The sequence below is a fragment of the Sparus aurata genome, chromosome 4 (assembly GCF_900880675.1).
Source record: "Sparus aurata chromosome 4, fSpaAur1.1, whole genome shotgun sequence".
In the NCBI taxonomy this organism is placed as follows: domain Eukaryota; kingdom Metazoa; phylum Chordata; class Actinopteri; order Spariformes; family Sparidae; genus Sparus; species Sparus aurata.
The window spans coordinates 32,966,024-32,981,202 of record NC_044190.1 but is presented as its reverse complement, the minus strand read 5'-3'; positions in this window follow the sequence as shown (position 1 = coordinate 32,981,202).

Genomic DNA, 15,179 nt, shown 5'->3' with positions numbered 1-15,179 from the left:
TTAGGCGCGAACAGAAGACGGAGCAGAGGGACATGTTTCCGATATGATGAGTCCAATAAAGTTGAATCAGTGACAAATAAATGCACCTAACCCCAGCCTCCGTTCAAGAGCTGGAAGTCAGCGATATTGTAAGCGTGGGATTTGAAGCCCCCTTGGAGTCGAGGTGTGACTGCGAGCTTTAAAACATACGCTAACAATGCACAGAAACTTTATTCAGGCTCCGGGTTTGCTCGCGTAAGTACGTCTCAGACGCGGTTCGCTGCCCAGAAGTGAAAAGCGTCCGGCCAGACACGGCGATGTAAATCAGGAGCAGAGAGGATACAGGCTATACAAACAAAAGGCAGAGAGACAAATAGACGGCAGCGAGGACAGGCAAAAAAAAAAAAATCCCACTTGCACTCGGCCGCGCTGTCTGAGCACATGCCCACCATTCAGACTGCAGGGAAATCAATAGTTTTCTTCATCACATACAGATGGGTTTTTTTTTTTCTTTCCAAGGTGGACTTGTGTTCCGCTGAAAGATTTTTCAACATTTCTAGATCTGAAAGGAGAATAGCCCGTTAAACCTTGAATGGTGAATGGTGAACAACAACAGCGTTTACGTGTTTCAGCCCTGAGCGCAGATCTTCCCTTTAGTTTTCTGCTGCACATATCTGCGGTCCACGCAGACCTTGGTAGTTAATTAATTGCTTCGGCTATTTTTTTCAAAGCAAAAATACAAAACTTATTTTTGCCAGTTTGGCCTCCTCAGATCTGAGGGTTTGCTGCTCTTTCCGCCATATGTGACGGTAAAAGAAATATATCTGCAGATCTAAAAGACGAAGTACTGATTAAACTTGTTTACTCAAGTCTAAGTAAGCGCAGGCCTCTGGGGAGCAGTGACGAAATGAAATGAAACTAAATGAAATAAGGGAATAAGCAGCTGATTAATCAATGCTGAAAATAATCCTTAACTGCAGCCTTAATATTCATGAATTTTCTGTATTTAAAATGAAGGTAAAAACTTAAATGTGACATCTGTGCCTGAGTTACAGCCTCCCATGTATCCCAAAGTTTTGCTCTCATCATTTGGATCGAGCGGTTAATGTCCATTTCAGCAGAAAGGATCCCAGGACGAGACTCAAGCACGTCATGGTTTGACTTTTTCAGCCTCTTCCTGGTTTTCCGACTTTTAGGAAGTCTATATTCATCTAATTGGCTTCCAGAGACACATCAGAGCACTGACACACCTTAACTTCGCCAGATTTGTACGAAGGCCTCCAATCTGGAGGTTGTCAGGGGAGATTTCCTCAGCCCTCCAGACTGAGCCGGTAGCCGATGCCAGCATGTATTGCTTTGTTGTTCAGACAGTAATTACAGCGAACGGAGCGAGTTGTATCCACAGGTGCTGTATATCTAACAACACAGAGGAATTAATGCAGTTAGCGTGGGCCGCCGTAGCACTGTCTCCTGCTGAGAGTGTAACCCAACAGGCCTTTAATGCAGAGTGGAGCTGTGAGGAGTGCCAGCCCACGGTGAGCTGATTCAATCCTCCCCTCCTGCCTGTTTTAACACAGGATCCTTTAATGCAGCCCTAACAACATTTGGGGAGTATTTTTAAACAAAATGAAATTGCCGAGGCGCCACCTCCGTCTGCCCCGGCGTGGCGTGGGATACAGTTCCCCGCAGACGAGCGCGCTCAGAGAGGCTGCAGGAATTTAAACTCCTGCTAATGAAGATGGGGGGGGGGAGTGCTGCTCCTCCGCTATAGGATTACAGTGTCATGCAGCACTTTAATGCAGCACAGTCCTATACGGCCGGGAGACTCGTGCAGTGTGGCACAGAAGGGCACGGGCACGGGGTGTGTCTTGATTTGTTCAGAAGAGTAACATTTGACTTCCTTACCATCTGATTTAATTAGGCATTCAGATTTTACCGCTTAGTCAGTGCAATTTGCCAAGTTGAACAGGTTGTGGTTTCCATAATCAATCATTTGTTTTAATGGGACTAAACCACATTGAAGTCATATACAGGCGGTATATACATCCAAATCATCTGGAGACCCCTGCACCCATCTGTAGTCGGTTTCCATGTTTATGTCCCCCGCGTTCGTGCACATGCATGTCCTATATGTGCATGCGTCTGGCTGTGTGCCGTCTCATGTCCCGGCAGCTGTAGCCTCTGAATGTTTGATGTGACCACCGGTGTGAGGAGAGGATCTGGAGTCTCGAGGTCAAGAGGGTGTGCTTTGACATACTGGGGAGAGAGAGGCACGGGCGAGGGGGGAATCCTTGATGTTTGTCCTGTCGATAGCTCCGCTCAGGGGAATATTCTGTCCGACTGTATGTGGGGCATCCGTCTTCCCGGGCTCCAGCGTTTCTGTGTGCGATGGCTCAGCCTCTAAACTGCTCGAGTTCGGCTGCCTTGAATAGTTCAGTACTTGGGGTGGGGTGTCACAGGCAACATGTGACATAGAAAAAGAATTCCAAACTACATGGATACTGCATGTTACATTTGATTTTACAGGGGTTTACACGTGGTATGCAAAGTCCCAGTTACTGGAAAATTTAAAGGTGCATTGTGTAGTTTTTGGAAAGAAATTTAAATAAACAAACTGACCTTGACGGATGACACAATTTCACACTGTTTTACTTTGTTTATATACCTTTTTAGCTTCAAACAGTGATCTGGGGGCCTCGTATTGTTACTGTTTATTCAACTATGGAAAAAAAAGAAGTTTCTGAATTTGTATCATTAACTCATTGTTACTGTAAATAGTACAGCTCTGAGTTTGAGTTCTATCTCGGAAACTACACAGTGCTCCTTTAAAAAACACACATATATGCTGTATATGAATAATTGATAAATACAAGTATTGATCTAAAGTGGTCAGCAGCACTGTGTTTTAATGTGCTAAAAAAAAAAACAGAGATTTCTTTATGAATCTTGATATCTATTTCTTTGTGTGGTGCGCAAAAAACAATTCTCTCAACACAGAGTCAGAGTATCATCCGATATAAGTAACATACCCACCACTTATCAACCACTCAATACTGATAATTTCTCTGAGAGGATCTCCAGGTGTGTGTGTGGTGTGTGTGTGACAGAGACAGCAAGAGAGAGGAGGAGAGAGAGCGAGGGGAAGAGGTGTAGTAATCCATTAAACAGTCTCTCCATCTACGGATTACGTTAGGCCATCAGGAGATGGCTCCTGCGCTCTGAAGAGAGGGCCGAGGTGTGGGTCAAGCATTTAGTAATAAGCTCAACTGTCCTATAGCGACATGTTACCAAGGTTACCAGGCTGACCCTGTCCTAGCGGCACCTCTTTGAGTTCCTGCATCACACTGCAGATACCGTGACAGAAAGCAAACAGGTGACAAACACACACACACACACACACACACTTGGAGATCGTTGCACACTTCCCCACTACTGTAACTCTATCTGTCCACATTTCCTCTCCCCACGCTTCCCTGAATTCTCGGGCTTGTCCCGACAAGACCCCGCCTGTCCTCTGTCTTGCTGGATGACGGCGGAGTCTCACGTGGTCTTTTTGACACTCGCCAAAATAGAAGCCTTTGACTTGAGAACACTGCCAGAGGTCAGTTAAGGGGTCTGATATCAATGGAGGTGTAATCACGGGGTCATCTCTCTCCCCGGGTGGTCAGACGGACTCCAGCTTCGACCACTAGCCTCAGTGACCAGCGATACGCGGCGTCGAGAATGCTGATGCACCATTTGTATGGGGCATGTTCTGGTCCACATGATGGATGACATGCGCTGATGCACAGGCTCTAAGTGATTGGGGAAGATTGAAGACACCCAATTCACTTACAGTAGCTCTGCTCTCCGTTCCATAACCAGGCAATCAGAGCGATGGGCACGTGTAAAGTGTACAAGTATGTGCTGGATATGCCAGAGCTGCTGTGCTGCATGACCAGGAGTATTGCTGCTTCACCTCTTCCCTTGGCATGTCTGCTGCACAATCAGAGTTATGTGTTGAGTTGACGTTGGTAGGCAATGCCAGAATATTCCCACATTCAGCGGCATTAAAGGCAACATATGGAACATTTTGCATTAGAATGTTTCCAAAACAACTGGACCCACATTATCCAAAATGTTTTTAACAATGTTTAAACCTAGAGAAATCTTTATTCAGGGTAAAACTGTCTTTCATCTAGTTGTCTTTCGATGGCATGAGCCCCTCTAGTTGCAATGACTCTTGGGGAAAACACAGGAAACACCAGATGATATAACCTACTAGCTAAACGCTCAACTCTATACTATTATTTGTGTTGCTCAGTGACAATGGTTGAAAACAACAGCTCCCATGATCCAACATTCCTTCACCACATGATAAACTTTGTTTTTTGTTATTGATTCAACTGAGAGACCCACAGCAGCTCAAACTACTACTAACAAACTGTACATCTAATAGATATGTATATTTACACCTGAGAATATCAGAGCAAAATAAACTATTTTAGATGTGCAATCAGTAGTGATTAGAAGATTGATACCAAATGTGTAAATACTACCTATAATCAGTATTAGGGGTGTGCCAAAATATCGATTCTACGATACATTCGGAGGACAGCTTTATCTTTATTCAAACATAGGTATACAACCAAATAAAATTTTAAAAATGGTTTAAGTAGCTCTGAAACCCACACATATAGATATTTAATGATAGATAATGATAGTAGTCAGTATGTGTGTTAAGAACAGTCACTGTGCAATATACTCTTTGTTTACTTGGCTGTCATTCATGTGAAATTGATTAACAATGTTTTGTAATTCCTGTGAAATGTATTCAGTGCAGTCAATAAATTCTGAATTTCTTCAGTGACACAGATATCGTAATGTATTGTGGATGAAATTTTTTGCAATACATCGATTATCGCAGAATCGCTGTATCGTGATAATATCGTTATCGTGGGCAAAATATTGTGATAGTATCGTATCGCGAGGTACCTGGTGATACCCAGCCCTAATCAGTATTGTTTGGAGTTTTAAAACGCGCATCAGTAGGATTGATGATGTATAAGATATATTGTATATTTAAGAGGGGAAACGTTCAACATGAGCACCTTCGTTAGGGCTTCAACCTGCTACCGATGTGTGCGTGAAGTGATCCCGACTTTCACACACTCCATTTTGTGATGATCTCGCGTTTTAACGTGCATGTGACCGACAAAAGACAAAAGAAAAGAAAAGCTGGATGTGTCTCAAACATTTAAATGTGATTTAAATGTATTAAGAAGGCTGATGATTTCAAACTAATTAAAGGTGATATGACATTGTGATGTAAGAAGTAGGATCACAGGCTGCACTTGTAGCTCGCCTGAGAGCACGTGCCCCGTGAGCAGAGGGCGAGTCCTCAGAAGCCCCGGCCCCGGTTTAGTCCCAACCTGTGGCCCCCTGCTGCGTGTCACCCCCCCCCCTCTCTCTTTCTATCTCCCTCCCATTTCCTGTCAAACTCTAAGCTGTCCGATCTGAATAAAGGCTAAAAGCCAGAAAAATCAATATCTGTGATTCTGGCTCCGGTAAAGAAACGTATTCTGTGGTATTGCCTGCGCCAAATGTCAAGTGATTACAAGGTAATAAACCAGGCCACTAGTATTATTATCATTATTATTATTATTATTATTATTATTATTATTATTATTAAGTAATACTTACCAGTCACTTTGTGCTCCTAATTGATTTTTGGATGATTACATTCCATGATTTTTAATTGTTTTGACTGTCTTAACACATTTTTAACCCTAATTACCTACGTTTTAAAATGAAGCAGAGCAGTTTAAACACATTGTTTACACTTATAATCGTTAAAATATGGTAAATCTAAGCTTCATAAACCATTTATCGAAAACTGCTTACTGTGAGGTTGCAACTGTTGTTTATAATTCTTAGCGAATTGTTAATAGATACTGTATAGTTCATCTATAAACATTAATTACCGTAGATGGCCATTATAAAGTTGTAACTGATGTTTATAAACCTCTACAATTGCTTAATAAATGGTTCATAATGCATTTAATTGTTTGTTAACTGTGAAATAACTCAAGTTTGAATAATCACTTCAGTTATAAAAGCTTTCCCATCACATTAAAAGTCAATTACAGCTTCTGCACCTGAATCCCTCTACACATGTACAATAAGAATAAAAATAAAAGCTCTACTATTCAGCCATGCAGTGATTACACTTCAGATTCAAAATTGTATCCAAGCTTGTTTCATTATGAAATAAACACAGATACATTTTCAGGCTGATTTCGATAAAATCTGAAAATGATGAGCCCTAAGGCAGCATAACATTGTAGTCGTGAGATGGATTTAGTTTCAGTTATGTTCTGAAATTACTTAAAGAGCCAGACATCTATGAATTTTAGGGTTTCTAACATGTCTGAAGGATATTTGAAAGGCCTGTTAATGTCTGAGGAAGACATGTTTCCGATCCTGATGTTGTTTACATGCGGATCATTATACCTTTAGCTTGAATGTGAATCTATACGCCGTCTGTTTGATTTGTCTTTATATAAGGCCCAACCCCTGTCTCCACGACCATATTTCCTGTCTCGGACTCCTTAATGAGGAAACATATGCTGAGACGGGCACTTCCTGAATCAAGTGCTACGAGATGTTATGCATCCTGCATTACAGCTGCAAAAAGATGAGAAAGTATTGATCATTATCGCGGGCCTCGTAGTTTGAAGAGAGCGGGATAATCGCCTATATTTGGTTGTTTTTCCTCTTCAGGCTCCTTTCACAAGGCGACTGATGTGATCGTCTGTGAATCTCCTTGATGATTTTGTCATTGGTTTCCTCCACAGTGTCTCTGCTGATTACCTTTTGATGAACCAGTAAGTATTTCCAGCTTGTGTGAGTCAGCGGAGGATGATGAGGCTATTCATGAGCGCTTCTTTGAAACATATCTTAATAGCAGATATTGGAACATCTGCGTTTTTTCTGCTCAGTACCCTTCAGGTATAAAAAAAAAAAAAAAATGTTTTAAAAAGTTTAATATAAAAGTTTTAGCTGACACAGTCCGGACACATTATTATTCCATACTTAATCGAACTGTTGTGCCTTTTCTCTTTTATTCCCTCCCCTCTGTGCGTGCTCTCCTAAGGCCTGGAGAGCCACTGTTGAATGTTTTAATCCTTCCTTTTTAGGGTGTTGAATGTGAATGTCATTGAATGTCCTTCATGAATTTGCCATTGATTTTTTTTCTTTTCCATAAAGCAGTTTTTCCTCAGGCTATGTGACACCAACAGCTACAGGTAGCCGATTCAAACAGGGGGCAGGGAAATAAAAACTGCATCAGAATTTTTTTTTTGTCACATATTCCTTCCACAGCTCAAGCAGAGATATAGATTGTCTTTATACGGGTGCATCAAGAAAGATGTTGTTATTATGATGCCATGGGCTTGTCTGCTTTAATCAGACACGTTTTATGTTTTAGCAAAAGAGGTTAAGCTGATCGGGCACAGGGAAATTTAAAATGTTCTAAATAGAAGCGACAATTTTGTATTAAAGCGTAGAACATAGGCAGGAAGGGAACAAGGAACGGAGGGATGGAGAGAAGAACGCTGGTGTAAGAGGGAAGGATGAGTGTATTTTTAGCTGCATATCTGTCACACGTCTTTCTGCCTTTGATGGCTGGTGTCCATCAGATCTCTGGAGCGTGGCGGCCCCAGCCTTGAAGCTGCATCATTGGGGAGATGCACACACACGAAACATATACACACACTCACGCACTCAAACACACACACACACCTACTTAGCCACTTCTCGTAGGTGAGGGACACGGCAAAAAACACAAGTCACAGAAAGCAGAGAGACAGAAGGAAGACATATAGATAGATTTTTAAAGATGTCAGATTTTTTGCTTCTGAAAGCTTAGAAAGAATTGACATTGGAATAATATACATTTTTTTATGATGCAAGATACGCCACAAACCAACAAAATGAGCGTTTGTAGAATAAACGCCGAAGAAAAACATGGTCGTCCTCTCCTGACAGACAGCCTGCAGAGAGTCTCATGGCGTGACAGGTCTTCCTGTCTTTGGTCTTTAGGGTCCAGGGGTTTGTCAGGCAGCTCGCCTCCTGGGAAGAAACCAAGCGTCTGGACACTGGAAAGTTATCCCCCCCTTCTCCCTGTCAGCCTGCTTCATTAGCCTCACACACACACACACACACACACACACACATACAAACACATTTACTGGCAGACACGCGTATACTGTACATACACACACAAAAAAACATTTGGTTTATCTTATAAATGCTGCTAAACTGAAGTGTTAAACATAATGATGTTAGACTTATATTGCACCCATCATACAATAAATGCAGCTCATGGTGCTTCACAATAACAAGAAAAGGGTTGTGAGAAAGAAATACAAGGTAATGTTAAACTTAAAGGTAGAACAATGATAAATAACAACTGGAAGTTTTAGATGATTTGAAAGAGATGTTGCTTAAAAGCTCACTGAGGTTTTCTCTGTAGCATTCTTGGGATTTGTGTTTGGAAAACTATGATAAAATTGTAAGAGATAACATGTAACAACATCATCTCTGTTGCTGGTGTAAGTCACACACATGTTGTGTTTGTAAAGGATCATATGAATGAGAGCTTGGACAGTCCACACTTTCCAATAAGCTACACAATTATGTGAGTAGTTACTGGGGAACGATTGAGGAGCGAATCAGGAACAACTTGATAGTTAATGAATCGTTAATGAGTAATTCCTTAATAACTGTGATTGGAGGACTATGTAGTCCATGAATCACAGTAATTGAGTAAATACTGAGTTACAATTATGAAGTTGTTCCCAGCTAATTTCTCCACTTAGTCACCAGTCCAACATATTTTTGTGCACTTTATTGGAATGTGATACCGTCCATGTGATCTTTTCCAAGTCCTGTCTTTTTTTATCCATCATCGTTCTCTTCTCTATCAGAGCAAAACTTAAAAAAAAAAAAATAAATCTCTTTAAAATGTGATCCATTTTCACCAGAATCAGTAACAGGTGGTGGAGTCACATAGTTACGTGGTGCGTAAACAAGTGATAGGGCAAGTCAATGTACCATCACAACGATTTTAAAGCTGTTATTTTAAGGTAAAACAGTTACTTAATGTTGCTTTAAGAAACAAACAACACGGCTGAATTGAGTAACGGGATATTAACTGCGACGCAGCTACGGGTCATTGACAAAAAAAAAAAAAAAGAAGAAGAAAAAATGCAGAAAACTCCTAAAATGACGCTGCAGAGGGGAGAAGGTGGGACAGAAACCAGACTGTAGGCTTTGCAGCTCTCCTCTCCATAGGACAGGAGGCCCGGTTGCCATGGTGATGCAGTATTTCTCCAGAATTGCACATATTGATTCGCAGAGGCGTCAAATGTGTGTGTCTGTATGTGTGTGTGTGTGTGTGTGTGTGTGTGTGTGTGTGTGTTGGGGGGGATGGGCTGAAGAGGAAGAGGAAAAAGAGGGAGAGCGTAGGTTGGAGCAGAATCATCAGACAATGACACACGTTGCTGTCCACACACACACACACACACACACACATGTTACACCTGTATAGCTTCATGGGATGGTCCCTCCACAGCTGCCTTCTCAAAGTTGCCTTCATGAGTGACAACATGCAAAACTCCAATTGTCAATAACACATCATTCAAGTGTGTGCGAGTGTGTTTTGTGATGCATATTGCGATGCGCAGACAACATGCTCATAGGCAATCTCCAATTAGAGCAAAACATCCTGCCCGCAACAGAATTCACATATGTTGCTCCTTGTACGCCCGACAATTTAATCAATATTCGGCCGCATGAAAAACTGTCTCCTAAAGCCGGAAACCTAGAAACAAACGGAGCTGCAGCCTGTGATGTAATCAAAAGACGAAGCCCGGAGCTGTATCACCGATAATTATGTGAGAATGATTGTGACAATACCTACAGGGAAATGTTTCACTTCAAATGTAAAATGTAAAAAAAAAAAAAAACATTGCTTCCACAACCGTAAAGCCTCAGTTGAACTCATAAATGGCCCAAAACAATTTTTTTTTTCAGCATGAAATCAGCTGTTGAGGGATTTATTCTGCGATACAAAGCTAAAAGATGAAAGAAGAGTAAAAACATGAAGTGTCCGCATTCAGTTTGGTGCTATTGTGGTAAAATATCGCCTTTTTTTTCCCTTTCTTTTCTTTTCTTTTCGCAGAGCCGGTGTCAATCCCAATTTCCAAAGATATGAAAAAAAAGTCACACACACCCAAATAAAAAGACACACTGTATTCTTTAATATTTCTTTGTGATGTAGCTGAAAAAAAGGCTATAAGAGCAAAATCAAAAAAGTGTCCGTATGATTTCACCCTATATGTTCCTCGGCACCTTCAACCATCAAACCGAAACGGGCAAAAACTAAGACAGAGCACTTTCACTCCAGCATGTTTGTGGTATTTAACAAAAATGAGGGTCATTAAGTTGCCGAGCGAGCCGAGATGAAGGGAGCAGGGAGACCGTTTGAAAAGCTGTGTGGATGCGAAAAGCTGAATTCCTTGAACGCCGTTTGAAAACTGTAATCCCAGCCGAAAGGTCAAAAGTCTCAGCAGGTTTTTTATTTGTGTCTTTGTGCTGCTGTTTTAAGCCCAGAACACGCTTTGTACTCCGTTCAAAGAGCAACACGAGGGGTCTGTGAGGGGATTAGTCTGAATGATGACGGCTGAGGCGGTGAAGTGCGTGGGCGTGTGAGCGCGCACAGACACACACGAGCTTGTATTTGTTGCTGCTGTCATAAAAAAGAAAAAAAAAAGAGAAGAAAAAAAACTTTGTAACTGTAAAAGTAAACTTTTCAGGAACTGACATTAAAAGCAGGCGCTGTGTTTTTTTTTTCTTACCACTGACTGGAATGTGACATATTACTCTTACATGAGCTGGGTTGTTGTCCTACTCTGTTTCATTATACAGTAAATGTCATACTTTATAGTGTATTGCTGAACTAGTTTCACCCTTTGCGCTATTCGAAATGCTCTTTTTTCAGCCAGTGTATGTTATGGGTACTGGCTTGGTTGTTATTCTTAAGTTATAATCATCATTTTCTAATATGTCATAAAAATAAAGGGTCAATGTGTAAGAATTTGATTTGAAAATGTTAAAAAATTGACTAAAATTATCAACACAAGGAAAATGAATAGCAGTTTTGGGCATTATGATGTCTGTGCGTGGTGTTGCAGAGATATATTCTGAAGTTAGCGGTGGCCTTTCATGGTCCAAAGCTCCTGTGCTAGAAGTGTAAACAAACCATCACACCCCTGATCCCTGAACTCCCAGTGCAACACCGCTAACTGCGCAGCTAACTGAGCTAACTAGCTCAGGGCAGCTACAGTTAGCAGCAGTTAGCAGTTACTCTGCTGAGCTGCTGCTACCCATTTGTTTTGAGTCTACATGTGACAGGGGGACAATTCTTACATTTTGCAGAAAGTGACTGTGTACCTCAATTTAACACGCTAAAAGTCTTCACAGTCCTCATAATTCCATTTTTATGACACAGGAAAAAAAATAGTAAATGTGTGACCTAGAAATCTGCATCGGAATACTTCAAATAACGTTCATCCTTTGAATTACTTTTCTGAGGTTCTTGAATGTGTGGTGGTGCAGAGGTTAACATCGTTTCCTCCTGTTTCTCCTGTTTCTTCTCCCTCCTTTGTTGCAGTGCAGTGAAATCCCTTTGTTCTTCCTGCTCCGTGGCTTTACAAGTTTTGCACCAAATATCATGGAAATATAACAGATATTTGATCTGTTCTTCTGATAATCCAACAAAACTGAAAACATAAAAGTTGCTGGTGGAGCGACTGAAAAGAGAAAGAGGTTTCAAACAGGAGCTCGTCTCGGTAATCAGCGAGAGGCTTTACCTCGAGCATGGTCTGTTGTGTTGAGAGATTCCAACAGCTAACACTTTTTCACATGCATATATATGCGCTGAGAGACATAATACCTCGACATCTCAAAATTTTGTCTTGGAAAACTTTTGTGAGGTTTGTTTTGGACAAAACTTTCCATATAGATTTCCACTCAGAATTGCAGGTGTTTTGTTGCTCATGCAGGGACACATTGACAGTGTTGTGTCTGGTCCTGACGGCTGTTTCCAGAGCAGGCGTTCTCTATATTTTAGCACTGCGGTTTTCCTGTGTCTCAGTCTGTATTCCGACTGGTTGGTCAGAAGGGGAAACGATGTCTCTGCTCGTATAATGAGAGAGGTATCAAATACAAGCATGTCAGCAGTTCGACCCACATATACGAAAAAAACGGCTGACATCCTGTGAGCAGAGCTAGATTAGCTTTTATCATTACTACGTCGAGTTAGCGCGGCGGAAAAAGAAAGGCAGGCCTTTGCAAAGCTACATAAAGTTACACGCACACACACACACGCACACCACGAAGACGTCCACAGGGCGCACACTTGGACAAATGTTACACAACACCGTATACACAACGGCAGCGCAGAGGTCCTCTGGCCAGGGACGAGAGTTGAATTTAAGAGCCTCAATCACTTTCTCAAAAACACAACTAATCCTCCGTCTCTGCACAACAAACAAACACACACACGGTCACACACACAGCACCTCTTCCCTCTCTCTCACACTCTTTTGCCCTCTTTCCCACTCAACATTCAATGCAGCGTGCTCATGACTGTGAGAGGGAGAGTGCATGTATGTATACATGTGTGCGTGCGTGCGTGCGTGTGTGTGCGTGCTTATGTGTGCGTGCTTATGTGTCAGTGTGTTTATTTGTCTTTGTCTGCATTGTGATTGTGATGGTGCGCTTGGAGACATTGTTAGCCCCAACAGAGGATTGCTGCCGTGTGTTTCAGCTCAAGGTCTCAGCCTCCGTCTCCGGCTGTGGTCTCAGCTCCTTCCAGCTGCTCCTGAAAGCTCCACTCTGCCTGAATGAGCTGCTAACCTTGGCACCAAATCAATATCAGCCAAACTCTTTGAAGAATCACAGATGGAACTGGCCTCACTGCTCTGTGCTTTCGGTGCTGAGCGATCAGTGTGTGTGTGTGTGTGTGTGTGTGTGTGTGTGTGTGTGTGTGTGTGTCTGTAATTGCTGCCAGCCTCCCTTTCCTGCTTGGCCTGCGTCCAGAGAGTTGCACAGTGTGATGGTGGAGTATCTGCTCTCATTCATGATTGAGGGTGAGGTTTAGGGTTGACTAAAGACACCCCACCCCCTTCTCATCTCTTCTCAACAAACACACACGCACACACACACACACACACACACACACACACACACACACAAACACATCATCATCATCATCTTTCATCAGTGTTTCAAACATTAATTTAATGTTTGATCAATCCCTTCCACCTCCTCCTCCTTCTACCTTGCGAGTAAGAAATAAGGTGATGCTTCCTCGCAGGCCGTCTTTGTCCTTGGCCTGAACACACACACACACACACACACGTAGACGCACGCCTGCTTCCTGTAACCCGGCCCGGTATCATCTGATCTGGGTGTTGCTGAAGCTGATCGATGGTTGTGTTGAAGTATTTCAGGGTATGATGGGATGCTGCATTCACACAGGCACGGAAACATATCAATAGCCTGGAAGCTCGCACCCATCAGCTCTGTGTCCAAATACAATTAAATAGCTTCTTTGACACAAATGCACTCTGTGCACAAGCAAACATTCATACAAATAGATACACACTTGAATAGATTTTACAACTGATATACTGCAGCGATGCCAGAGCTGGTGCTATAAATTAAAAGACTGAGCAGCTGCTTTGATGTAATTAAGTGCTGGGAGCAGATAGGTTTCTGAAACAGAGCGGGGAGACCTGGCAAAGTAAAGTTACCTTTTTAGAGAAAGTATTAAATGAAGCGAGTTCAATCAGGAAGACCATCTTAACTACTCTCTCCATCTCACTCTCGCTCCGCACTAATTAACCGTCTATGTTTACTCTCTCAGTTAGATCAACCGATCTAGTCGTTGCCGTCAAACCGTAAATCTGTTCTCCTCTCCGCAGTTATCAGCTGTTGTTTCAGTGCAAAATCCTTGCGTCCCTCCTTCACCCCATTCACAGCCAGTTCATCCATTGCCCAGGAACACCTGAAACCGTTCTCTCATCTCACCACCACCACCACCATCTAGGCTCCATCTGGGTGGTTTCCTGTACTGCTCACGGCTTCCCCCTCCCTCTTAGAATGTAAAGGAAGTCACAATGGGGCCTAATCGCCAAAGACTACATTAAAAAAATGCATTTGATTATTCCTACAGCCTTTGATTCTACATATTTCATATTACATATGTTCCACGATGTGGTTGAATATTGTTTCTAGCCTAAATGATTTAAGTGATGTTTTACACAGTCACAGCAAGTTCTACAATGTCATGTCTGTTTTGCAATGAATTGTGGGTAATTAGGGCAGTGAAGTCCACACCCAAAGCGGACTTCCTGGAAGCCCCACTTGAAGGCCCTTGGCACATGTGAAATCTGCAGCCTGTAATAAGGCAACAAAAGCCCTTTGGTTAAGAGACGATCATGTTTTCAAGTAAAATTTAAATCTTTTATCTCAAGTCACTGCTGACCCTTTCTTTATTAAAACAGACATTTCCCAAACCTTAACCAGGTGCTGCCAGTGCTGAAACATGAAAATAAAAAAGTTAAATAATGCTGTAATCACTACAACTGGATGGTGTTTTAGAAGATTGCCCTAAGAGCACATTCACATCCATATCAACATTTTTGCGACTTAACAGTCACATTAATCAACAACATTTCTACATTATATGGTTTTAGTTTTAATAGTTTTACAATTGATCTTTCTGCTTGTTTTTGAAGGCTCTTGCCTTTACCTGTGACTTGCTATATGAACCTCCTTATGAGCTGCGAGAGCTGCTTGAGATCCTCTGCCAGGACCGGTTCCAAAATTTCCACTTGTGACCAAAGGTCAGCGGGCTTTTGTTGTCTGGGCCTCTCAGCTGCCCTTTCTCAAAACTAACTTTTATCAAATGCTTTTTTTCTTAACTGATTTATTTATCTTTTTTTTATTTTGTTGTTTCTTTTTGTCTTGGTCATATCTTTAGAAATGTATTTTATTGCAGTTATGACATGTTGTTATTGGAAAGCACTTTGGAATTTTGTTTTTAAAAGGTGTTAAATGAGTAAAGTTGATTATTACTATTAACATGT